The 26468-nt window shown below is 34.0% G+C and overlaps 1 pseudogene; it reads left to right on the top strand.

Moving 5' to 3' along the window:
* Positions 1 to 246: 246 nt before the first annotated feature.
* LOC125113244 (ATP-dependent RNA helicase DDX3X-like) overlaps positions 247 to 26468 on the top strand; it is a 113571-nt pseudogene continuing 87349 nt past the window's right edge.

The raw sequence follows: 26468 nt of genomic DNA, 5'->3' as shown, positions 1-26468 counted from the left end.
GCAACGCCGGATCGTTAACCCACTGAGCAAGGGCAGGGACCGAACCCGCAACCTCATGGTTCCTAGTTGGATTCGTTAACCACTGCGCCACAACGGGAACTCCTGTCTTAGGGTTTTATCTACACTTATTGTAAACAATTTGAATTATTCTTCCAAAATTGGTGCCTCTGATCACACTTGTTAATCAAGAAACTCAATATAGCCCAACCAAACTCAGCCCCACAGAAGTTTTGACTTGGTGCGATAATGGGTTTGCAGAAGGTGGGTGGAGAGAGAGGGTGAAGTTACCCAATATCAACTCAACTCTTTATTTTATTAATGTTCCAATTCAAGAGCTATGACTTCAAGTGCAAGGACAGAGAGAAAGTTTTCATATTTTTATAGACAAGTGCATATCATTTAAGGGTACTTTGAAGTTTCAGAGATGATATACACAAACCCAAATAGGAAATATTAATTATAAATTTTAAATAGCTTTTTTTAATTTGAATAGCACTAAAACCTATAGATTTTTTTAAATTTTAAAATATTTCTATAAGAGTACTTAAAACTGCAAAAGATGATTTTAAAATATTTTTTAAACAATGGGTAATAGGCAAATCCAGGATATGAGAAAATAGAAAAATGATGCTGCTTCCCAGAAGAGATATTGATATGCACATTAATGTGTTCCTGGAATAGGATCAGAACAACAAAAGAATCAATGTGAGTCTGGTCCCATATTTAAAACATCTTTTTTTCCTTTACCAAGAGTGTAATACAGAAGCATGAATCAAAACCCACCCTTGAACACTTATTCCTTTGTTTCATTTTTCCAGATCTTAATCTAGAATATATTGACCTCCAGCACTTTGAATTTCAGAAGACTTACTTTTCATAATCTTAATTATTTTCAATAATAGAGAATCTGCCATTTTTATTCTTTTTTTTTTCCGTCTTTTTGTCTTTTCTAGGGCCACACCTGTGGCATATGGGGGTTCCCAGAGCCACAGCAACGCGGGATCTGAGCCACATCTGCGACCTACACCACAGCTCATGGCAACGCTGGAGCCTTTAACCCACTGAGTGAGATCAGGGATTGAACCCGCAATCTCATGGTTCCTAGTTGGATTCGTTAACCACTGAGCCACAACAGGAACTCTAAACCTGCTTTTTTTAAAAGTAAGTTTTTTCTTGTGGCAAATGCATACATTGAGAGAGATACATGTGGTGATTCTCATTAATATGAAGCAAAAACTTATATATTGCATTAGGATTAATTAGAAAATATAACTATAGGTGAAAATTTCAGGGATTCCATCTAATATTTATTGACTATTTAATAGTACAATCACCATCCATATGAGATATTACTCATGACTTCCCTCTTCAAGTATATTTTGGCCTATACTGTATGAAGGCAAGTCCACAAAATATGGACATATTTAAGCAGACAAAATATTTTTTTCTAAGGAACATTCAAATATATTAATGGATATGCCACAATTAATTAAACTACCCAATTTTAAAATTATATATATTAAAAGAACATTTGTTTTTATTCTCATTAAAAGATGTTTTAAATAGTTTATATATATATATATTTTAAATATTTACATGAAAATATCTTATGCTAGTTCTAAATGTATGCTAACATTTTAAAGGCTTTGGTACAAAACATAATGGGCCTAGTGAAATAACTAGCTGGTTCAATTTCCCACTGTATCTAAGATGATGTTAATTTTCTGTCATCCTTATATTGAATCTTTCATCAAATACTAAAAATTAAGATCTTTCAATTTTTTTGTTCTGCCGTGTTTATGGATTTTTTTCATGCATATACATTCTTTAAGAAATCCCTTAAGATATTACCTTAAGAAATTCTATTCATTTTTTTGTTTGTTTGTTTTAAATAGTCAATACTTACGTATATGTATTTATATATTTATCATTATTTCTTGAATGGAAGCTTGGCTTCAACCTAGGATCAGTTTTCTTCTGCTAGAAAGAGATAAGCAATTAGGCCTGCTGGAGACAAAAAAAAAGACTTCTTTTTTATCAAAAAAAAATCTTTATTTTATTTTCATTTCTTTAAGTTGGGCTTGCTAAGGTGTTTTATATGCAGTAAACTTCACCCTTTAATAGGTATATACATTTCAATGTGATTTGACAAATTTTCATAGTCATCACCACTATAGCTAAGATTTAGAATGTTCCTATCACTCCAGAATGTTCCCTCATGTGCCTTTGTAGTAAATGTCTCCTCCCCATACCCAAATTGTGGCAAACCTGGATGTGATTTCTCTCCATATAATATTTCCTTTACCAGAGTGTGACATTTGCCTTCCTACCAGCAATGTGTGAAATGTTCATTGATTCTGCTTTTTCAAGCATCTTGTATTTTAGGTTTTGTTTGATGTTGTTGACCTTGATATTGTTCTTGCTGGTTTTAGCCATTCTAGTGGATATGACATAGCATGCCATTACAGATTAAAATCCTATTGATAATAGCTAAGGATTTTAACTTATTTAGCATGTGCTTACTTAACACAATTTTTTCTTTGCATGTGCTTATTTAACATTCTTTATTCTTTTTGGTGCCTGGGGTCTGTTTAAAATTTTTGCCCAATATTAATAAATTGGAATTTTTTTTTTGTTCTTAATTGTAAGAGTTCTATGAAGTTGCATGCAGCTCCTTTATCAGATAAATGTTTTGGAAAGTATGTTCATCATATCAATAATTTCTCTTTTCATTCTCTTAACAATAGTTTTTTTTATTTTAAATTTAATTTTAATTTTATTTTTTATTACTCAATGAATTTATTACATTTATAGTTGTACAATGATCATAACAAACCAACTTTATAGGATTTCCATCCCAAACCCCTAACATTGCCCCACTCCCAACCTCTCTCCTTTGGAAACCATAAGTTTTCAAAGTCTGCGAGTCAGTATCTGTTCTGCAAAGAAGTTCATTCTGTCCTTTTTGCAGATTCCACATGTAAGTGATAGCATTTGATACTGGTAATTCATTGTCTGACTGATTTCACTTAGCATGATAATTTCTAGGTCCATCCATGTTGTTAAAAATGCCAGTATTTCGTTCCTTTTAATGGCTAAGTAATATTCCATTGTGTATATATGCACCATGTCTTCTTGATCCACTCCTCTGTTGATGGACATTTAGGTTATTTCCTTATCTTGGCTATTGCAAATAGTGCTGCAATGACCAATGAAATACATGTGTCTTTGGGAGTCATGGTTTTCTCTGGATAGATGCCCAGGAGTGGGGTTGCTGGATCAAATGGTAGTTCTATGTTTAGTTTTCTGAGAAATCTCCATCCTGTTTTCCACAGTGGTTGCACCAATTGACAATCCCACCAACAGTGTAATAGGATTCCTTTTTCTCCACATCATCTCTAACACTTATTGTTTGTAGACTTTTTGATGATGGCCATTCTGGCTGATGTAAGGTGATACCTTATAGAGATGTTGATTTGCATTTTTCTAATAATGAGTGATGCTGAACATTTTTCATGTGTTTTTTGGCCATCCATATGTTTCTTTGGAGAATTGTCTGTTTAGATCTTCTGCCAATTTTTTTGATGGGGTTGTTTGTTTCTTTGGTATTGAGCTGCGGGAGGTGTTTATAAATTTTGGAGATTAATCCCTTATCAGTCAACTCATTTGCAGATTTTCTCCCTTTCTGTGGGTTGTCTTTTCATTTTCCTTTGCTGTGCAGAAACTTTTAAGTTTAATTAAGTTCTATTTGTTTATTTTTGGTTTTACTGTCATTACTCTAAAAGGTGGATCTGAGAAGATATTGCTGTCGTTTATGTCAGAGAGTGTTTGGCCTATGTTTTCCTCTAGGAGTTTTATAGTGTCTGGTATTATATCTAGGTCTTTGATCCATTTTGAGTTTATTTCTGTGTATGGTGTTAGGGAGTGTTATAATTTCATTCTTTTCCATGTGGCTGTCCAGTTTTCCCAGCACCACTTATTGAACAGGCTGTCTTTTCTCCATTGTGTATTCTTGCCTCCATTCTCATAGATTACTTGGCTATAGGTGTGTGGGTTGAATTCTGGGCTTTCTATCCTGTTCCACTGATCTAAATGTCTGTCTTTGTGCCAGTACCATATGGTTTTGATGACTGTTGCTTTATAGTATAGTCTGAAGTTAGGGAGCCTGATTCCTCCAGCTTGATTTTTCTTTTTCAGGATGACTTTGGCTATTCTGGGTCTTTTGTGCTTCCAAAGAAACTTTAAAGTATTTTGTTCGAGTTCTGTGAAAAAGGTCCTTGGTAACTTGATAGGGATTGCATTGAATCTATAGATTGCCTTGGGTAGTATAGTCCTTTTGATAATATTGTCTTTCCATCTATTTGTGTCATCTTTGATTTCTTTCATCATTGTCTTATAGTTTTCAGAGTACAGGTCTTTTGTCTCTTTAGGTAGGTTTACTCCTAGGTATTTTATTCTTTTGGATGCAATGGTAAATGGGATTGCTTCCCTAATTTCTCTTTCTGATCTTTCATTGTTAGTGTATAGAAATGCCATCAATTTCTGTGTATTAATTTTATATCCTGCAACATTGCCAAGTTCATGGATGAGCTCTAACTGTTTTCTGGTAGAATCTTTGGGATTCTCTAGATATAGTATCATGTCATCTGAGAGTAGTGATAGTTTTACTTCTTCCTTTCCAATTTGGATTTCTTTTATCTCTTACTTCTCTGATTGTGGTGGCTAGAACTTCCAAAACTATGTTAAATAGTAGTGGTGAGAACAGACATCCTTTTCTGGTTCCTGATCTCAGCGGGAATTCTTTCAGCTTTTCCTCATTGAGAATGATGTTAGCTGTGGGTTTGTCATATATAGCCTTTATTATGTTGAGGTAGGTTCCCGCTATGCCCACTTTCTGAAGGGTTTTGATCAGAAATGGATGTTGTATTTTGCCACAGGCTTTTTCAGCATCTATTGAGAGGCTCATATGGTTTTTATTCTTCTGTTTGATGATGTGGTGTATCACACTGATTGATTTGTGGGTATTTAAGAACACTTGCAGCCATGGGATAGATCCCACTTGATCATTATGTACAATCCTTTTAATATATTGTTCAATTCAGTTTACTAGTATTTCATTGAGGTATTTTGCATCTATGTTCATCAGTGAAATTGGTCTGTAATTTTCTTTTTTTGTGGTATCTTTGTCTGGTTTTGGTATGAGGGTGATGTTGGCCTTATAGAATGAATTTGCAAGTGTCTCTTCCTCTGCAATTTTTTGGAATAGTTTCAGAAGGATAAGTGTTACCTCTTCTCTAAATGTTTGATAGAATTCACTTGTGAAGCCATCTGGTCCTGGACTTTTGTTTGTTGGAAGTTTTTTAATCACAGTTTCAATTTCAGTACTTGTGATTGGTCCATTCATCTTTTCTATTTCATCTTGGTTTAGTCTTGGAAGATTGTACTTTTCTAAGAATTTGTCCCTTTCTTCTAGGTTTTCCATTTTATTGGCATATAGTTGCATGTAGTAGTCCCTATGATACTTTGTATTTCTGTGATGTCCGTTGTTACTTCTCCTTTTCCATTTCTAATTTTACTCATTGTGCTTCCTGGATTTGAGTGTGTGGCTCCTTTCCCATGTTAGGGAAGTTTTCAGCTATGATCTCTTCAAATACTTTTTCTGTCCCTTTCTTTTTCTCTTGGCACCCCTGTAATATGGATGTTGGTGTGTTTAATGTTGTCCCAGAGTTCTCTGAGACTCTCTTCATTTATTTTCAATCTTTTCTTTCTTTTCTGTTCTGCATCCATGATTTCCACTAATCTGTCCTCCACCTCACTTATTCTTTCTTCTGCCTCTTGTATTCTGCTGTTGGCTGCTTCTAATGAAGTTTTTATTTCAGTTATTGTATTTTGCATCACTTCTTGTTTAAGTTTAATATCTTGTATCTCTTTGCTCAGTGTTTCTTTTAAATTATCCATCTTTGCCTCCAGTTTATTTCCAATGTCTTGATCATCTTCAGCATCAACAGTCTCAAGTCTTTTTCCTTGAAGCTGAGAATCTCCTGATCACTTGGCTGATTTTCTGGGTTTTTTTCATTCTCCCTCATCTGAGATATAGTTCTCCATCTTTTCATTTTTATAGGTTTTTGGTGTGGTGACCTTTTTACAGATAATAGATTTGTAGCCTCTCTTACTTCTGGTGTCTGTCCACACCTTGTGGATGAAGTTGGTATGGCGGCTTGCTATGGGTTTCCTGATGGAAGGGACTGATGCCTGCCCACTAGTAGGTGGGGCTGATTCCTATTCCTCTGGTGGGTGGGGCTTTGTCTCTGGGTGAGATTAGAAATAGCTGTGTGCCTTGTGGCAGGGGGGCTTTAGGCAGCCTGTTTACTGATGGGTGGTGCTGTGAAGAGAGTCTCAGAGAACTCTGGGACAACATTAAACACACCAACATCCCTGGACTGTTGTTTGGCCTGGGGCTTCTCAGCACTGATAGGTGGGGCCAGATTTTCCCAAAATGGCCACCTCCAGAGAAAGGCATGCTGATGAATATTCCCAAGAGCCTTGCTTCTAATGCCCTTCCCCACATCAAGCCACATTCACCCCTCTTTTCCCAGGAGGTCCTCCAAGACCTGTAGTCAGGTCTGACTCAGATTCCTAAGGAGAGTTTTCTTTGCCCTGGGACCCAGTGCACACGAAAGCCTGTGCCTTTTAAAAATGGCATTTCTGTTTCCCCAAGTCCTATGGAGCTCTTGCACACAAGCTCCACTGGCCTTCAATGCCAGATACTCTGGAGGCTCTTTGTCCCAGTGCCAGATCTCCACATGTGAGAGTTTAACGTGGGACTCAGAACTCTCACTCCTATAGATGAGTCTCTGTGAAACAGTTACTTTCCAGTCTGTGGGGCTTCCTGTGTGGGTGGTATGGGGTTGCTTATATCACATAATCAATCCTCCTACCTCTCGATGTAGCCTTCTCATTCTCTTCTGGAGTAGGATATCTTTTTGAAAGTTTCCAGTCCATTTGGTTGAAGATTGCTCAGTGTTTGGTTGTAAATTTTGTTGTTTTTAGAAGAGAAGATGAGCTCCAGTCCTTCTGTTCCACCATCTTAATCCCTAACAATTATTTTAAGAGCAGATTTTTTTTTTTAAATGGGGACCACTATATTAAGTGTTTTTTTTTTTTTTCTTCTTTTACTTGTGGTACAATATTTTCTTCTAAGAGGTTCTTGGATTAGTCAGTGTCACAAAGATTTGCTCTTCTATTTTTTAGGCTTTTTTCATGTTTTATATGTAGGTATATAACTCATTTCATTTTTTTTTGATGTAAGGTAAAATCTGAGATTTATTTTTAATTATTTTGCTCATAAGATATTCAATTGTTTATCATCTGTTGAAAAGTCTAGACTTTTATTCAATTGCTTCATCTTGGTACATTTGTTCAAAATCAAACAAATTAAGTTTTTTTTTTCATGGAGGAATGTTCTATTTATTGGGGGTTGAAGTAGGATGAGGGGAGAATTTCATTCAAATCAACATCACCAGCAAGATGTCCCTTTAGTTCCACACTGTCTGCCATTTTCATATTAATTGAACTTATGTATTTGAAATTATTTCTGAACTATTTATTCTGTTCTCTATTCTATATGTCTACCTCTTTGCCTTAATCACTGTCTCACTTTATATACAGTAATTCATAACATTAAATTCTCCATATTTGTTTTTCCCCCCAAATTTTTAGCCAATCTAGTCCTTTGGTTTTTACATAAAAAATTTTAGAATCTATTGCCAACTTCTGTTAAAACATATATGCAATAATTCAGAAATATATATATATATATATATCAGATTTTTTTCTGGGTTGGCACTGCAACAATAAATCAATTTAGAAAAAATTAACATCTTGAAAATATTGTCTTAGATTATTGTCTTCTGTTCCATGAAGATATCTTATCTCTTTGTTTTCTTTCTTTAATTTCTTTAATCAAAGCTTTCAGCATGTTTAAAAGTGTGCCTCTTTTTACTTCACTCTGCTTTCTTGTGCTTAGCAGATATTGTGTTTTGTACAAATTAAAAGGTCTGTGGCAAATATGCATCAAGCAAGTCTATCAGCACTGTTTTTCCTATAGTACTTGCTTATTTCACATCGATGTGCCATGTTTTGGTAATCTAACAATATCCCAATTTTTTCATTACTATTATAGTTATTAGGTGAACTGTAATTTGTGATCTTTGATGTTACTATTGTAAAATGATTACAAATTGCTAAAGGATCTGATGATGCTTAGGATTTTATAGCAGTAAGGTATTTTTTCATTAAGGTAGGTATATTAGATTTTAGGCATAATGCTGTAACATGTTTAATAGACTATAGAATAGTATAAACCTACCTTTAATATGCACTGGGAAACCAATAATTTCATGTGACTCCATTTAGTGACCTATTTACTTTAGTGTGGTGATCTAGAACCTAACCCCAATATCTCCTAGTTATGCATATATATTGGCCATATTTTGTTAGAATTCTAAAACGCTGATTCAGGACTAAGTTGCCAAATTATTCTGTTGGTTGAGTCTTTTTTATGGTTATTGTCACAGTTATGTCACCTGTGAATTAAAAACTCTCAGGCTTAGAAATTTCATTGCACTAAGCTCAGAATTTTTGACTAGTTTTTAATAATATTAACTAATATTTATTTTGTACTTAGTATGTTATGGGTTATTTTCAAAGTACTTTACATACATATTTCAAAGATGACAAAAAAAAACCTTTAAATAAAGTTATCACCATCCTAATACTATAGAAGGGTAAGTTGAGATTATAAAACACTTACAGTTCTTGAAAATTGACACTATTTTGGAAATTTATGGTGTTTTTTTTGAAATAGTAAATAAATTTATAATAAATTATATAAAAATATAATAAATTATTTTCCTATTCATGTAGGTTTTATGAGTTTGTATAGTACATTTTTCTATCCAATGTATTTTTGATTCTTTAGGAGTAGCCCTACAAGGACATGCAGGAGTTCCCACTGTGGCTCAGTGCTAAACAACCCAACTAGTATCCATGAAATGTGGGTTCAATCCCTGGCTTTGCTGGCCTGGGTTAAGGATCTGGTATTGGCCATGAACTGTGGCATATGTCACAGAGATGGCTTGGATCCCTCATTGCTCTGGTGGTGTTGGCATAGGCTGCCAGCTGCTGCTCTGCTTCAACCCCTAATCTGGGAATTTCTATATGCCCCAGGTACAACCCTAAAAAGCAAAATAAATAAATAAATAAAAGACATTCAGAGTTAAATATATTATCTCTGGATTGAAAAGAGGAATATTTGATTGTGTTTATTTTTTAACAATTGAGGTAGTCTTCTGATGTCTATAAGTAGGTTGAATTGTCTCCTGATTTTTATAAGTAGATTGAATACATGTGAAGTCAGAAATGGTCATAACATTTAGTTTAAAAACCCTCATGAATATTTTTGTTCTTTTTAAAATTTTAAAATAGTTTTTTTTAAAAAAATAGAATATATTCTTTTACAGCAAATTATTTGAACTTCAAGAGTGTTCTCCTTCACTTCCAGTATTTGGTTCTATTTAAATATACACTTTATTTTAAAATTATAAAATCATTACACTTTATAAGATGCCTAAAAAATGTTTTTACACACACATGAAGTTTCTTTTATTTGCGAAATAATAGAATTCTATTAAAATTTTAGTAAAATATAAAGAAATGTATGAGATTTTCAAGGAATCACATAAAATCTCTCATTATTCAATGTCATATTTCACATGAGAAAAAGTACAGAAGTAAATGTTAATATTTTTAATAATAATAATAACAGCAACAATAAGAACAGAAAGTGTTTTGTCTGTTTGGAGATGACAAATGTATGCTAATAGTTTCTAAACACATTTTCTATTATATTGAAGAGTTGCAATTACATGATTTTTTTTCTTTTATATTTCTTTGGAGTTAAAGAGTAAGTGGAAATAACTTTTCCTTAAAAGGAGGACTTATGGCCAAACAATTGAGTACTAATCAAATTTCAAATGTGTTGGAAAATGTATTCAATATTTGTGGTCAAGGGGGGAAATTTAAAGTTAGGGGTGTCTTTCAAGATCTCAAATTCTATGTATTTTGTAATACAATGGGTGAAGGGGCTTGAGGAGCTGCAAATAAAATTGTCTTCTAGGAATAAACAAAGTGAAACAAAACATGTAAAGGATTTGTGAATGGGCAAACTATATTGTTACTCTTTCATCATAGGTATTCTTAGACTCTATGTGTTTCTTGGCACCATAAGCAGGAAGAAGCTCATGGTAAACACCATTGACAGTGTGTCAAACTATGGGGCAGAAAACACAGATGGCCAAAAAAATAAATAAATAAAAATTACAGGATGTCAAAAGGAAAAAAAAAATGCCGAACAAATCATGATCATAGTAAGCCAGTACAGTAGTTTCCACTATGTCAATGTTGAAGGCACAAACTTGTGAGACAAATAGAAACATTATGTAATAAAAATAATTCCAAAAAATCCAGCTGAAGAATGATGTAAACATTAGAAATAGCTTAGAACCAGAGCAATTTGAACTTTTAGGCACTCCTTGCAGAGCTTTATACCAAAATCTGTAATCCATAGATGCTACAAGAGGGGATATTTATGTTTAACAGTCAAATGTGTATCCCTAAGAACAGTAGATAATCATTATCCAATCATATTCTTTTTTTTTTTTTTGTCTTTTTAGGGCTACATGTACAGCATATGGAGGTTCCCAGGCTAGGGGTTGAATCAGAGCTGTAGTCACTGTCTTATACTACAGCCACAGCAACACCAGATCTAAGCTGCCTCTGTGAACTACACCACAGCTCAGAGCAATGCCAGATCCTTAACCCACTGAGAGAGGCCAGGGATTGAACCAGAGTCCTCATAGATGTTAGATTCATTTCCACTGAGCCACAGTGGGATCTCCTATCCAATAATATTCTAATGAATGAATGAATAAAAATTTATATTTATACATTTAGGACTCTGTCCTCTGATACTCTCTTCATTGTCTCTTCCTTGTTAAACAAATGATACTCATATTCTCTCACATAGGCTACTGCCTGTTTACCGTGTTCTCTATATCAACACACCACGAACCATCCCATAAGGGGCCAGGTGACACCCATGTGATTGTACATATTACTTCTCACATTATATATATATTTTTATTGTTCTCAGTATCTCACACTATCCTTTGATAACAAGGATAACAGAGTCGTTATTTTTTGAACTCAAGTACTTAAATATTTTATGGTACATAGTAGGTGATCTAAAAGTATTAATTGAATGAACACATCAAAAAATTTGAGAAAAAGAGGATGGGCAGAGCCATGGGAAGAACATAATGGAGTTTATGAGATAGGGAACCATAGGTATATATGAAACTGTTAGATATAAATGGAGCAATAAAAGCCAGCTAATTACCTAAGGATTTGCTGGGGTAGCCGTAATATGTTCACGTGTTTTAGCACTGGAGCTATGTGAATGATGGAGAGAAACAAAGAATTTAAAGGTAACAAAAATTATGTTAACATCACTGTGATCCTCTTAACAATGTTCATAACTAAATAGCATCAGATCTGGCCCTGAATATGTTTGTATGAGTAAGATTATTAAGGAGGGGAAATTTCAGTGGCCGGATTCTCCACATATATTTTCTTTAATTGAATTGAATTTATTTTTTTTACAGCTTTTGAGACATAATTGACAATATAACATCATGTGACTAAGACATACAACATGATGCTAAGACACATGTACCTATATTGTGAATTCATTATCACATGATCTGGTTGTGTTAACAAAACTATCACTTCATGTAATTATGTTTTTTTTGGTGGCAAGAATTTTAAGATCTGCTCTTTTAGCAGTTTTAAAGTAGATACTTTGTCTTGTTAACCATAGCCAACACGATGAATATTAGATTCTCCAGGACGTATTTATCTGTTGACCAATATTTCTATATTCTACCTCCCCACCCATGCTTTCTCACCCTACCACAGACACTGGCAACCACCATTCTACTTTCTGTTTCTATGAGCTTGGCTTTTATTTTGGATTTCACATATAAGTGAGATCATACAGCATTTGTCTTTCTCTGTCTGACTTATTTCACTTGGCATTATGCCCTCAATGTACATCATATTGTTGCAAATGGCAAAATTTCTTTACTGCTTTGTGTTTTTTTTTTTTTTTTGGCCTGGATAATATTCATATTCAAAAGCATAATATTCACATTTTCTTTATGTGTTCATCAGTCCCATGTCTTAGCTATTGCGTATAATGCTGCAATGAACATTGGGCTGCAGGTATCTCTTCAAGATAGGGATTCCTTTCCTTCAGATGTATACCGAGATGTGAAATTGCTGAATCATATGGTAGTTTTTGTTTTAATTTTTTGAAGATTCCTCATATTGCTCTCCATTGTGGCTATAGCAAGTTATATTCCCACCAACAATGCAGGAGATTCCCCTTTTGTTCATCTTCCCAACATTGATATCTCTTGTCTTTTTAATTATGGCAGTTTTAACCGGTATGAGGTGATATCTCATTGTGGTTTTGATTTGCACTTCACTGATTATTCACAGTGATGTCGAATATGTTTTCATGTAAATGCTAATCATTTGAATGACTTCTTTGTAAAAATTTCTCTTTAGGACCTTTGCCCATTTTTCAATTGCATTATTTATTTATTTACTATTGAGAAGAGTAAGTTTTTTATATTTTTTATTTTTATATATAATGATTTTAATTTTTCCCATTATAGCTGGTTTACAGTGTTAATTTAATTTAATTTAATTTAATTATTTATTTTTTGTCTTTTTGCCTTTTCTAGGGCTGCTCCCATAGCATACAGAGTTTCCCAGGCTAGGGGTCTAATCAGAGCTGTAGCCACTGGCCTACACCAGCGCCACAGCAACGCGGGATTCAAGCCGCATCTGCGACCTACACCACAGCTCATGGCAATGCCGGATCCTTAACACACTAAGCAAGGCCAGAGATCAAACCTGCAAGCTCATGGCTCCTAGTCGGATTCGTTAACCAGTGCACCACGACAGGAACTGAAACAGTGTTATATCTCAAATATTAACTCCTTATCAAATGTGGTTTGTAAATATTTTCTCCCATTTTTCTAAGTTGCATTTCCATTTTTTGATTGTTTCTTTTGCTCTACAGACACTTTTTCATTTGAAACAGTCCCATTTGAGTATTTTTGCCTTTGTTGCCATATCCGAAAAATTGCTGCCAATGTCAAGGAGATTCTTCCTGTATTTTCATCTAGGAGATTTACAGTTTTGGGTATTCTTACATCTATGTCTTTATCCATTTCAAGTCAATTTTTATGAGGGGTATAAGATAGGAGGTGCAACTTCACTCTCTTGCAGCTAAATATCCACTTTCCTAGCACCGTTTATTGAAAAAAATACCTTTTACCCGTTGGGTATTGTTGACACTTTTGTCTAATACTAGAACTGTGTATCCATGGGTTTATTTCTGGGCTCCTGATTTTATTACATTCTTCCATGTGGCTGTTTTTAAACTAGTACTGTACTGCTTCGATTATTGTATCTTTGTATTACAGTTTGAAATCAAGAAGTGTGATGCCTCCAGCTTTGTTCTTTTTTTTTCGGGATTGCTCTGCCTACTTGGAGTCTTTTGTAACTCCATACAAATTTTAGGATTTTTTTTTTCTATTTCTGTGAAAAATGCCATTAGAATTTTGATATAGATGACATTGAATCAAGAGAAGGCTCTGGGTATTATGTACGATATCAATATTAATTATTCTGATCTACAAAAATGGCATATCTTGCCATTTATTGTCTTCTTCAATTTCTTTCACAAATGTCATATAGTTTTCAATACATGGATATATTACTTCCTTAGTTAAATGTATTCCTAAGTATGTTACTGCTTCTTGATGCTATATAAATGGGATGGTATTTTTTTATTTCTCTCTCAGATATTTTGTTGATAGTGCACAATGGCAATGCCACTTATTTATCTATGTTGAATTTGTACCCTGCAACTTTACTAAATTTGTTACTTAGCTCTAATTGTTTTTTCAGTGGCATCCTCAGGGTTTTCCTTATGTAAGATGGTGTCATCTGTGAATAAAAAATGTTTTGTACTTTCTGATTTGTATGCCCTTTTTTATTACCTAATTGCCACGGCTAGAACTTCTAGTACCATGTTGAATACAGTGGCAAGAGTGGGCATCTTTGTATTGTCCCTGAATTTACAGGAGAAGTTTTACCTTTTGTGTTTGATCATGCTCTTATTCCACTGCAAAATATTATCTAGTTTTCTTGGAAAGGATTGCTGTTCTAGTTATTTTGAGATTCATGGCTTCCTATGGTTTTCCTAATCTGATTAATTCCATTTCCAAGTATAAAGTTCCCTGTCCTCATTTATAGTAAATGTCAAAGTCCACTGCACATAAAACTTTAAGAATTATTTTGCTATTTCTTTCCTTAAAGATTTCTCTGGTCATTTTTCATCCAATAGTACTTTTTCCATACTTACACACATCTTGTCATATACAAATGAGGGGTGACCACTGGCAAACAGAATCACAAAATCAAAGTTATTTCATTATAGCAGACACTAAATCATCCAAAAGAAAGGTTATGTACTCTTTCTTCTCCTTGTTCAGGTGGTAGGTAGTGCCCCATATAGTTTTCATAAAAAAGAATAACTTATACATTATCTACATGAAAAATGTCCTTTCTTCTTTTATTCACATAGCAGGTATAAAACAAAAAGTAAATCCTATAGGATATAAACTGCTCATGTGAACCACAGAGCTTCTCATGTTCAGGATGTCTTAACTGAAATTAGAAATTAACCACATCACTCTTCAAAGCACTTAGTACAGTGCTTGTTAATGCTGTTATTTTGTTCCTAGTGTTGACATAGTTTTAGAAACATTTACTTCCAGTTTATATTGACATATTGTCATCAATTACATTTCACCATCTGTGGATCTAATTAAGTGTACCCTTAAATTTGATTTTAACAGACATCATTCACAAGCGAGACATGTTTACCAAACATGTTTTTTTTTCCCCACAGAGAAGAAATAAAAAATCAGTTAAAGTGGCCCCAAATAATTTTAATGTTAAAAAAATTGGGCATCAAATAATATTACTCAAGTTAATGTAAGGGTAGTGTCTTATTATCCTCACATAGGGTAGTCGGTACAAGGACTCCAATTAGCACAAAGGGTACTCTTTTATTTTACTATGTAGAAAGGTAGTCAAACTCATTTCCTTTCTCCTTCCCACGTTAATCTTCACTATACAATTGTAACAAACATTATTTTTAGATTTTTTTTTCACTTTTCCCCTCCTTAGAAACAATGGTAATGTCATACTTGATTCTGCCTTTTCATACATATTAACCTAGTGCCCTCGACTAAGTAGGCTCTTAATAGCCAATTTAAGAAACAAGTAGTGAAATAAATGATGAAATGACTTTTTTCCCCTCCACAGTTTATTTAAATGAATATATGTTAAATATGCTTTTTTTCACTTTTGGTGTTATTGAAGAAATGAAATAGCATACAAAAGAATAGAATATGATATAAATAGGAAGGGATATGATTAAACATTGTCTTTCAATCATTTTGGATTGTGGAAGCTGGATTTCAAGCACTATTTATAGTAAAATATATTCCTCTTATAAAGGGTACATTGCTGGACTTCCTGTATGGCTCACAACATAAAGGGTACATTGCAAGACATGTTTGACCTAGAAAAAAAAAAAAAAAAAAACAAAATAATCCAGAAAAGGGAAATGTATGCACATAATGACAAATAGAAGATTTTTACTCATTTAATTATAAAACTACTTTCCAAAAACTGAGCATAAGGCAAAAAATGAAAATACCAATATTCTATTTAGTGACTTTGCACTGAACCATATTTGCAGGTCATTCCTGCACAGATTAATGTAAATTAAATCCCTAGACTTATTTTGCCAATAAGTGATTTGTTGGATGACAGTGAACATCCTGCAGAAGGATATTCTATTTTAGTCACTAGGCTGGATTATAGTAAAAAGGTATAGTCAATTCTCAAATAAAGAAAGGTATTATCTAGTATACTCTCCTAGTATTCATGTGGAAATTGATAGAAAGATTGCATCTCAAAAACAATGTCAAGAAAATCACTCCGGTATTATCATTTTTTCAGCAGATATACTCTCAGCAATCAGAAGGCAATATATGATTACATATAAAGAGATGTCTGTAAGTAGATATATAGAAATAACTTTAATATTAAAATAAACCAATAGATGAACAACAGAGTTTAAAAAATATTATCCTACCAAATGTCATTTGAAAATAATCAAGGTTTATAAACCTATTCACCTGTTTTAAAGCTAACACTGTATAGTTTAGGGAAATCTACTCAATGGTTTGTTATAACCTATTGGAAAAAAGAATATGTGTGTGTGTGTGTGTGTGTGTGTGTGTGTATCTCCATCCAATTCACTTTGCTGTACTCCTGAAACTAGTACAACATTGTAGGTCAGCTATACTCAATAATTTTTTTTTTAAAGATAATCTGGTCCCAACTCATACTGACTCATACTGTCAGAAAATATGAATTTATAATCATCTCAATCACACTATCATTAGTACAATTAAGAAAAACTAAAAATGAGAGAAGTTGAACTTAGTATTATGAGTGTTTTACAGGCATTCATTTTTTTTTTACCAATAAAGTAAATTTTTTTTTCCATTTTTTATATCAGTTGATAGAAACCAAGAATTAGCTACATGGAGAATATAGTTCTTGTAACAGAAAAATAAACAAAATCAAGTAAATAAAGCATTGGGTATTTGAATTACACAATAAAGCCATATTCCTTTTGAGCAAAGGGACTGGCTTCACTAACTGTGTAGTAAGTCAACTCACATAAAATTGCCAAACAGAAAATCTATATGAAAACAGCAACGGCACACCAAAAATATGAGCATTTAAAATGCCCCTGTCTAGAATCTCAGGCAAACTCATATTTCAAAACATGAACAAATAAAACAGCATGATCAATATCGTATTGAAGGCTCTAAATACGATTCTTAAAACCCATAATCAAGTGCTAATAGCTACACTGTAGTCAATGCACCCTGGAGCAGTATTTCTCCAAACGAAGGCCTGATGGCTTGTCAAGGTTGTAAAAAAAGGGTGTATAAGTACATGTAGGAGAGTCTTATCCTGTGGTTCAGAGATAGGAGATCACAGAATAAAGTCACAGAATTTTAGTGAATGCTGTTCATGTGCGTGCATGTGTGTGTGTGTGCATCCGTGTGTGTGTAATTTTTCGTTAAGAATGGTTGGTCTTTATCTCCAAGGATTTCTCATTTTAGTCTTATTATGTCATCTTTCACTTTGTTTTAATCATATACTGTTATTGCACTATTATTTTAACATCTTCATAGCAGAGACAAGGTAGCAGTACCTGATGTATACTAAACTGAATGTGCAATGGTGTCCTAGTGAGAATCATGAAATCCTGGAGACTGCTGATTTAAGAGAAATATCTGAGAATTAATTTGTGCCTTCTTTTGTCATTTTTATTGTATTTTATTTTTATGTCATTTGGACATGTCATTTGGAAATTCCAGAGCCACGGATTGAATCCAAGCCATAGCTGTGGCCTACACCGAAGCTGTGGCAACGCCACATCCTTTAACACACTGCACCAGGCCAGGGATTGAACACACATCTCTGCAGCAACCCAAACCATAGCAATCAGATTCTTAACCCACTGAACCACAGCAGGAACTCCAGAGGATTAATTTCTTAATATAAGGAAAAAAAATAAAAACAGTATATATGTTACTGAAATTTAGATTAACCTCTTTGGTACTCTGTTCAGATACTGGCTTTGTTTGCTTTCCATCTTGTTCATCAGCTTACAAATATAAGATTTTTTTATATTGAGCATTTCAACAGTCACAGTTGTCATTTACATTGCAGACTTCTCTTTAGGATTGAGAGCAAAATACTCATGCATTGCAATAATTTCTAACAGAACTGTTTATCCTTTCCAAAAGTTTTTATTCTTTAAAACCATGTCCACATGGCATTTAGAAACCCTACTTCCTATATGCCAAGCACCAGTGTACTTTCTTTGATTTATTCTATCATTGAACTCCTCACTACCCTTATGAATCAAGGGAATTCTGTGCTAGGAAAGATGATAAAATTAAATAAATTATCTTTATTTTATACCCAAATCTACCCACATTACAGATTACAGAACAAAAACACAGTTATTTCCTTCAACTGTCACTAGTAAGTGACAGAGCTACAAGTAAAACCTAGGAGGCTGGACATTACAATATACATGTCAGCCAATACCCTGCATCCTCCAGCCACTCATAAAAGACAATTAATTAGCCAGTGGGGACAGAGAAGCGGAGGGGGGGAGTAGAGTTAAAGCTTTTTGCTTCCTCATGAACAACATGTTGGTGGACATTAATTTTCCTTCTTAACTCATTGAAAAGTGAAATTAGCTAGGTGTTTTGGGAAATACAGTAGAAAATTCTATAGAAAGAGGTTGATTGGTATTGCCAAATGTAGTACCTACACCCAGAAAATTGAAAAGAATTTAGCAAAACATAAAGTTTGAGAGATCTTAACATAAGGGGCAAAACTCAGAGCTCTGTCAGCGCTGGGTAAATGAGATGGTGAGAAAGAGAAAATATGGAATTCAGACTATTTAGGGAGATTTGGATGAAAACGGGGACAGTCTGACTAGCAGCTGGAGCAGTACATGAGTCATGACAGTGAAATCTTAAGCTTGCTTTTTAAGTTTGAAAAGGACACAGGAAGAAGTTTCATAATGAAGTATTGGGTAATTTGATGATCTCAGAATGAAGTAAGGCTACAATACTGTGTCTATAGATTTTTAAATAAGGGTTGGAAAATTATAATCCTTGTATAAATGAGTATTTTCCTATTCTTATGAGATACCTGACTAACCATCTGTCTCTTTCAAAACTTAGACTATGGTTATCACCAGAGACCCTTTATATGGTCTTACCATTCTCAAATGCTTTGTTTTATGAAGACCCAACAACTTTATTATTACTACCATCATTAGTATTAAAATAGCACACATTATGAGAAAAAAAAAGTTTATTGTGCCATGCAATGTATGTGTATATGAACAGATTGGTTGTACTGACGAAGCTTGAATGGCTCTGCCTCTTTTGTTGAACAAAAGTCATGAATTCAAAATGAAATTTCTTGAGAATACAATTTTCCAGAAGAAACTAAATTGTAAATAAGACTCTTAACAGCACTAGAGTTACATGTAATAAAAAGCAGAATAATATTACAGGTAAAGAAAAACTATAGTTTCTAGAACCAATGCGTAAAGCTGGACAATGATGAAAAACACAGTTTGTTGTGTTTATGTCTATGCACAGTATGGAATTTCTCTCCTCCTTTTCATTCACCTAGTATTTTGAGTAAAGAGTGTTGGTGGGGCTTAATTTTATGATTTTTTAGTTCACGGCTAAACAGAACATGAGCAGCTACCTGTAGACTTGGTGGGGTGGGTGAAGCCCTTGGACTTGGAGAAGGCTATAGTGACTGATGGGACAGTGTGCTCCCTTCTCATTTTGAGGTGTAAAGACAAACATGAATTGCAAATAAAGTGCTCAGTCTCATTGTTGAAAATGAGGGGGATCATGGGTTTTAGAATGTTTACCTGAGAAAAAATGTATAATTGTAAATTCATTCTCTGTCTCTGAAATGAATATAAATCTTGTTAAACTTTTTTTTTTTTGTCTTTTTAGAGCCACACCAATGGCATGTGGAAGTTCCCAGGCTAGCAATAGAATCTGAGCTGTAGCTGCTGGCTTAGACCACAGCCACAGCAACACAGGATCCTAGCCATATGTCTGAAAACTACATCACAGCTCATGGCAATGCCAGATCCTTAACCCACTGAGTGAGGCCAGGGATCAAACCCATATCCTCATGGATACTAGTTTGGTTCATTACCACTGAGCCACGATGGGAACTCCCTAAATGTTGCTAAACTGTTTTCAGCCTCTTGCCAGCTTTCAGACCCAGAAATATTTTTCCTAAAGACCTGGGAACGACACCCTTGAAATATAAACATAAAGGAAGATAGCGTCCCTCCCAGAGTCAGTGGAAGGGTGGGAGACTAACTTAGGTGGGTGCCTTGTTCCAGCTTGCAAAACTACCACTTATAACGAAATGAGTTTATTTACCTATGAAGTCAATTTTCCAAAACACATACCACACTAATATTAAAGTGATTTTAGGATGAACTATGAATTGTAAGTGATGCTGTTGAGCTAGCCTACTTGAAGACTACTTATTATTTATTTTGAGAACATGGAAGTAACAGGTTCTAGCTGCTTGGCTGTATGAAGTCATGAGATTTCTTTCTGTCTTCGCAATCTCTTAGCCAATTACCTGCAATGTAATAATAATCCTATTCTGGTTCAATGGTTATTCAGTAATAACATTTCTTTTGTTGTTCTTGTCTACCTTTGTGGGGAGGTTCTCTGGCTTGGGAGAAAATTTTTATTTTCAATTATATTTCCCAACAGAAGATAAGGTAGGATGAGATTTTGTGCAAAAGCAAAAGATAATTATTTCATGTTGGGTAAAAGCACACATTTTTGCTTTATGAAACATTGGTAGAAAGGTTAAAATACTTGCTGAGTAACACAGTGGGTAGAGCCTGACTTCAAGTCATCTGCCTTTTTGTTCATAAATATCTTCCATGCATCACACATTTACAAGAACATTTTGTGGGTTCCTTTATCAACTGGTTTCCTGTAAGTCGGGATAATGGAAAGTATAGGAGAAGGAGAACAGTGGAACTAAGGCTATTTCTCTCCCCCTTTTTGCTCTTAGCAGCTTCTCTAAACAATGACTGTCTTGTTCACTGACTCAGCTCCCACTGAGTAGCCCCATTTCTTGGGTGGTGGTACAAAACCCCCTTCCTTGGTTCCTTCTTGCTACCCCTAGAATTTGTCAAAATTCCCTATTTGACTTGGTGCTTATGACACTTTTAAATGTTATTTTCTTAACTAAAATTCTATTACCCTACCTATTCAGGGCTCCTGAGTCTTGCACATTTAAAATTCTTATGAGGCTTTTGAATGCTCTAGTCTTTATGGTTTTTCAATTTAGAGGAGATGTAAAAGTGTTTCTCTCATGTTAAGACTAAATTGTCCACTATCAGCATGTATTTTAAAATAAATTAGTCTCAAATGAAATAACCACTGTAGATATATATATATACTGTATATATATATATATATACAGTATATATATATATATATACATTCACATGATAAAAATAAATCATCATATAATGGAAAACACAAGCCTCTTGCTTTCCAGAAAACACAGTATCTGAACATTTTCAGCCATATTGAAACTATAAGACCTGTTTTAATATTATCATAGTATGAATCAAACTCTTGTTTGGGGTCACTATTTCTTCCAATCATTTAAGTAGTCCACAAATAAATTTCCTTCTAACTAAAATTTTGATCACTTATTTTTTGGAATAACTTTTTAAATGTTGTGTTGTGCCAAGTGTGAAAATGAAATTGTCTTGATATACAATGTTCAAAGGACTTCATTAAGAGAGATTTTAAGAGGATATTAACAAGAATTGATAACAATTGCCATTTTACTATGCATTTAAATCTGCATAAGGTTTAACACAAAAGAGTTCATCTTAATTATTTGTAGCAATTCATAAATGATGGTTAGGTGATAGCATTATTTTTAAATGTCTAAATGCAGCTTACTATGAAAATATAAGAAAGTCTTATTAAGATAATAAAATAATTTTATATTTTGTGAATGCTTTATTTGCATGTCTCTTTATCTTGATTTGTTCATGTTATGCCCACATGTTTCCTATGTCTAAAACAGTTTTCATGGTCTGCTACACAGTATGTTTTGCAGTAATTCACAATTATGGTTCAAGTAATAGCTCAAAAGACAACTAAAATACCAAATACAAAGTTCTCACAGAAAAAGTGTACCAAAAATAATGAAAGCATATACTTTCAAACTAGATAGAATCAGTTTTTAATATAAACTATAGCATTTAGTAGTAACTTGGGTGTTAGCATGCAACGTTACTTTTTCTTTTGCTTATCTCTTTTCTAAGAACTGCTAAAAATATTAAAAGTAACATATTTTAATAAATCACATTAAATAATGCTTTCTGCTCAGTTACCATGCCACATATTTATTTTCAAACTTCCAAGTACAGAAATTACAGGTATAAAATTAGTTGATAGGCGTTCTTGTTGTGGCTCAGCAGGTTAAAAATCTGATTGGCATCCATGAGGATGTGGGTTTGATCTCTGGCCTTGCTCGGTGAGTTAAAGATCTGGCATTGCCACAAGCTGCAGCGTAGCTGTGGCTTGGATCCAGCGTTGCTGTGCTGTGTCATAGGCCAGGAGCTGCAGCTCTGATTCAATCCCAAACCTGGGAATTTCCATATGCCATAGATGCAGCCCTAGAAATGAAAAACAAAAATACAAAAGTTAATTGATAATACAGGTAAACAAATAGATATGATATTTATTGCCATGAGTTAGAAAATGAAGAATTGAAACCTAAGTTGGAAAATAAGTTCCCTATTATGGTTTTTTCAGAGAGGCAAAAATGAGTCATCTGATATCATTCAGATTTTCAGCAACATGAGTCAAGAGAAGGAATATACATACCATTTCATACTGAGAATATCAAATATATATATTTATGCTTTAAATGCTTTAAAATTCATGCTCATGGATTTGAAGAGTATATATATATATATATCATTATATGACGTGATAAATGGCCTTATTATTATACCGAATACATGGTACTATATTGACAATGTGATATAATGCCTTTAGGCAGATAGGATAGGGGAAAAAAATGACCTCACAAAATTCTCCTGGTGGTAGGTTTTTAACAAATAGCAGGGAAGACAACTTAAATTAATGTAATGAACAAACAGGTGAGCCTCACACTCTAAAAAAAATCCTTTAATCTAGTTTCAAAAGAGATGACAATTAAGTAAAAACCTGCAGAGCATGATCGCAATTACACAAACCCCCTGCTTTGCAAACTGTCTGAACTTAATCAGGCATGATTTCTTGCATAGTAGCAGAAACAAGGAACGTGCTAAGTAAGGACATGCAAATGCCTGGGAAGAGACTGAAAAGCTGAAAGACACATCCCATATATGGTATGTGGCTATGTACATAGCAACATTCTTAAGGGGGGAAACCAGAAAGACAATTATGAATATGTGTATACATACAATGAATGATACATTTCTCTCTGAGAACAGCAAATAAAACAAAATCCTCTATGATATTTTCTACTGGAGATTAAAGATAATGAGCTCTGTTCACTAGGGCTGATAATCTCTCTTTGTTATTTAAGAAATGTGAATAACAAGATTTTATACAATTATTTACAAGAGTACTTATGATATAAACAGAAGTGACACTATGTTTTCTTGCCAACTTTTCTAAACAAATGCTGAACAGCAGGCCAAGAAATTTCCAATTAAGGAAAAGAACCCTCTTATTAATAAGGACTGTTATCATCACAGATGCAGGCACACTGGGGATACAAAAGGCTGACCAAGTCAGTGCATCTCTTCCTCGGCCACATCTGGAAGTCCCTTTTACAAAATGGTGTAGTTTATTCCTTGTCATTTCAAATCCATAGAAAAATTTATCTTCACAACGTAGTTTAAATTAATCTTCATCATTTTACATAACTGCTTTATGCTATGAATTCTAAACTTGTAACCTAAGAAATACAGAAGCCCAGAAGAGGTCTGTAGAAGTACAATATTTAAAATATAATTATCTTATTTTTATACTGCTTACTTTTATTCAGTTATAAAAGGGGTTATAATATAAAAGGTGAACATAAAAGGAAAAGAGCATCTATAAATTTACAACTCTGAGATTATTATTGCTGACAATATCTGGCATTGCCTAGCTTGGAAAAGAATACAGCTGTCACACTCTAATGTAGGAATTAAAGTTGGTGCAACCACATTGGAAAACTGTTTGGCAGTATGCATTTGCTGAACATAGGCATGCTGTTTGACCCTGGAAGTCCACTACTAAATGTATTACCAGAAGAAATTAACATATATATGCATCAAGAGATATGCATAAGTACATTCCTAACACTATTATTTGTATGATGCAAAAGCTAGGAAAAAATTGCTGTTTCTCTAAATTCTGTATTTTTTCTCATTTTCATTTTTTTTCAGTAGTGAGGTACTAAAAATAGGTGACATGTATTTGTGTTGTATACTTTTTAAAAAAAAATTAATATTAAATACTGTTCACCATACACGCCATTGAAAAGGCTTCAAAAATAAATTTATCCTGCAAATGACCAATGATATATTTAACTGAGTTCAATATTCTGTTACCTATACGGTGTTCCTATGTTTTCTTTTTAAATTATTGCAGTGATAATTGCTCTCCTATTTAAAGGTGTTTTGCATCTGTTTTTCTTCTCTCTAAAGATTAATAAATGCAGAAATGTTGGTCATCACTGTTAAGAGCACTGATACATGTTGCAAAATTTCTTTCCATAAAGCTGATTTAAAATTCACCGTTCCAAAAATGAATGTGCAAACATGTCCACACTAATAAAAGTTTTTGCCCACTATATTTTACCTACATACACACAAGGTGACAGTTCCAGGATACATGTAATTACATTGCTGAGTGTAATTAATTAAATTTAATTAAACTATTGTAGTTATTTTGGTGAATATAGGTTATATATATATAAGATGTTGTAGAATATACTGAATACATTCCAAGAATATCCCTGATAATATACAAAATAATAAATGGGTATGAATTATATTTTAAATAGTATTTTAAAATATAAAAATGAAATTATTTCTTTTTATATATTTCTCTCTATTTACTTGTCTATTTTGTTACAAAAACAAAATTCAACTGAGTAAATTTTTTTTTTGTCTTTTTTCTTTTTAAGGGCCACACCCATGGCATATGGAGGTTCCCAGGCTAGGGGTCTATGCCACAGCCACAGCAATGCCAGATCTGAGCCACGTCTGCAACCTATACCACAGCTCATGGCAATGCGGGATCCTTAACCCACTGAGCAAGGCCAGGGATCAAACCGGTAGCCTCATACTTGCTAGATTTGTTTCTGCTGCACCACGACGGGAACTCCAACTTAATAAATTATAAAGATCTCATTGGCTTTATTGAATCATTCATGAATTAGGCAACATCCCTTCTAGAAAATACAGAGGAGTTCCAAAGGGCTAAGGAAAGGTTTTTAAGGGCAAGACAAGGAAACATAAACAGAAAAAAGATTATTTGAGGTTCATTTAGCTTCCATTTGAATTTCAAAAAACAAGGTCTTATTAGGTGGATTACCTCATTTTTTTTTTTTTTGAGGGATAGAATAGACCCAGGTGACAGATTACCTCATTTGTGTTGACCAGGAAATTCCTGGACTGACCACTATAGACTATATTTCAGAGGGAGCTGGAAGCTTTAATTTGGTTGGGTATTTAAATCCCAGTTTGGTAGAGTGCTTTAGCATAACTGGCCTCATTTGGGGCCTGTCAATTTTTTTTAAACAGTTTTTAGAATTCAAAAGTCTGGTGGCGCAGTGGTTAACAAATCCAATAAGAACCATGAGGTTGTGGGTTCAGTCCCTGGCCTTGCTCAGTGGGTTAAGGATCCGGTGTTGCCGTGAGCTGTGGTGTAGGTCGCAGATGTGGCTCAGATCCCACGTTGCTGTGGCTCTGGCATAGGCCAGTGGCTACAGCTCTGATTAGACTCCTAGCCTGGGAACCTCCATATGCCATGGGTGCAGCCCTAGAAAAGGCAAAAAGACAAAAATAAATAAATAAATAAATAAATTGGAGCTGCTGCCTGCAGGCCTATACCACAGCTATGGCAGTGCTGGGTCTGAGCAACATCTGCAATCTACATCGCGGCTTGTGGCAATGCTGAATCCTTAACCCACTGAGCAAGGTCAGGGATTGAAATTGCATCTTCACAGAGACAACATCAGGTCCTTTACCTACTGAGCCACAACAGGGACTCCTTAGTATCACTCTTTATTTGTTCTCTTTGTTTTTGCCTTCTGAAATTAATACCATAACTATTGCATCCCTTGCATACTTTAGAATGCTCCTTATTTTTCCCTTAAATTTCAATCCCTTTACCATTTATTCTGTGTATGGAGTGAATTTTTTAAGGGGCTTTAACACACCAAACTATTTTTAGCAATACCAATTATAAATATGGCATGTGTACTGAGAGTTTTCTTTATAAATTTTCTTTATAAATCTACCAAATAAATAATAAATATCTGTTAAAGAAGTTGATAAA

The sequence above is a fragment of the Phacochoerus africanus genome, chromosome 13 (genome assembly GCF_016906955.1).
Source record: "Phacochoerus africanus isolate WHEZ1 chromosome 13, ROS_Pafr_v1, whole genome shotgun sequence".
NCBI classification, from domain to species: Eukaryota; Metazoa; Chordata; class Mammalia; order Artiodactyla; family Suidae; genus Phacochoerus; species Phacochoerus africanus.
This window is presented reverse-complemented; position numbering and strand designations above follow the sequence as displayed.